Consider the following 1,795-nt stretch of genomic DNA (forward strand, 5'->3'; position numbering starts at 1 on the left):
CTTACTCCCCAGATTCTTGGCTTGGGCGATTGGGTAGATATAATACCATTCATTCACTGAGGTAAGGGAACACTGGAGTAATAGCTTGTTTGGGAGCAGAAGAGATTATATATTTGGAGACGAGTAGTGAGATCTAGCTTGAAGATACAGATGAAGCTATTGGAACAGATGAGACTGCTCTGGGAGAGTTTGAGAAGTGGTAAGAACAGATGAAATGGAACTCTGAGGAACATTTGATGAAATAGAACTCTGAGAAACATTTAAGGGGAAGAGTAAGAGGAAAGCATGGAGCAGTCAGAGATTAAAAATCCAGTAGAGAAAAATATAACAAAAATTAAAGGAGATGCCCTAGGCAGTTTGGCTCAATGAAAAGAGCATCGACCTGAGGACTGAAGGGCCCCGGGTTCGATTCTGGTCAAGGGTATGTACCTCAGTTTCAGGCTCGATCCCTGCCTTGGTCAGGGAGCCTGTGGGAGATAACCAATCGATGTGAAAGATGTTTTTCTCTGTGTGTGTCTTCTCCTCTCTTCCACTCTCTAAAAATCAATGAAAAAATATCCTCAGGTGAGGATTAACAAAAAGAAAAAAAAATTAAAAGAAATGATGTAGCCATTTAAATTTTTTTTTTATTGATTTCAGAGAGAAAGGGAGAGGGAGAGATAGAAACATCAATGATGAGAGAGAATCATTGATTTGCCGCTCCTGCATACCCCACCCTGACCAGGAATCAAACTATGACCTCCTGGTTGACACTCAATCACTGAACCATGCTGGCTGGGCCAATATAGCCCTTTAAAAAATCCTGTTTTACAGTAATACTTACTGATATTTTATCGGAGGGGGGGTGTTAATCCTCACCCAAGGATATTTTTCCATTGACCTTTTCATCAAAAATATCACTGCATTTCTTTTCTTTTCTTTTTTTTTTCTTCTTTTAAAAAAAATATATTTTATTGATTTTTTTTTTTTTTTTTTTTTTACAGAGAGGAAGGAAGAGAGATAGAGAGATAGAAACATCAATAAGAGAGAAACATTGATCAGCTGCCTCCTACACACCTCCTATTGGGGATGTGCCTGCAACCAAGGTACATGCCCTTGACCAGAATCGAACCTGGGATCTTTCGGTCCGCAGGCTGACGCTCTATCCACTGAGCCAAACTGGTTTCGACTGCATTTATTTTCTACACTCTACTACAGCTTCAACATTTTCCTCTCAAAATAAAAGAATCCCAAAGCTTAGAACTAGATCTCTGGGCCCTTTGTCTTCTCATCTCTTCCACATTCAAAATCCTTGCATCTCTTAATGGCCAGCATCCTCTTGGATCTGCAGTTAGGCTCAACACATTTTAGCCTTAGCACAATCTTCTTTTTGGTTTCAGCCTTTTTTTTTTGAAAATTGACTTTGTCTACCCACTGTAGCCACTCTGCTTCCTACCATAGCACCTCTTTCCCTGGGCATACAGGGAATCCTTCCCCTTCTTATACTGGGTCACTTTGTGAGGTTGATGCTTTTCACACTTCTTACAGAAAGTCCTTTGGGTTTTAGGCACATTGACCATTTTGTCAGTAGAGCTGTCTATATGATGAAAACGGGAAACTCAACATCCACACTTCTCACCTCACTCCTCTCCATTGAATTTTAGAGAGATTAGAAGGGAGTGGGAGAGTCAGAGAAAGAAACTGATATGTGAGAGACAAATCAATTAGTTGCTGCCCTGACCAGTTTGCCTCAGTGGATAGAGCCTCAGCCTGCGGACTGAAGGGTCCCGGGTTCAATTCCAGTCAAGGGCATGTA

The 1,795-nt window shown here is 41.0% G+C and overlaps 1 pseudogene across 1 annotated transcript; it reads right to left on the minus strand.

Moving 5' to 3' along the window:
• Positions 1-1,242: 1,242 nt before the first annotated feature.
• Positions 1,243-1,559, minus strand: LOC311614839 (large ribosomal subunit protein eL42-like; annotated as a pseudogene). Its single transcript has one exon. The product of its transcript is annotated as a large ribosomal subunit protein eL42-like (transcript).
• Between the last annotated feature and the right edge of the window lie 236 nt (positions 1,560-1,795).

Source organism: Pipistrellus hanaki (genome assembly GCF_964339955.1).
Source record: "Pipistrellus hanaki genome assembly, chromosome: X".
Taxonomy (NCBI): Eukaryota; Metazoa; Chordata; class Mammalia; order Chiroptera; family Vespertilionidae; genus Pipistrellus; species Pipistrellus hanaki.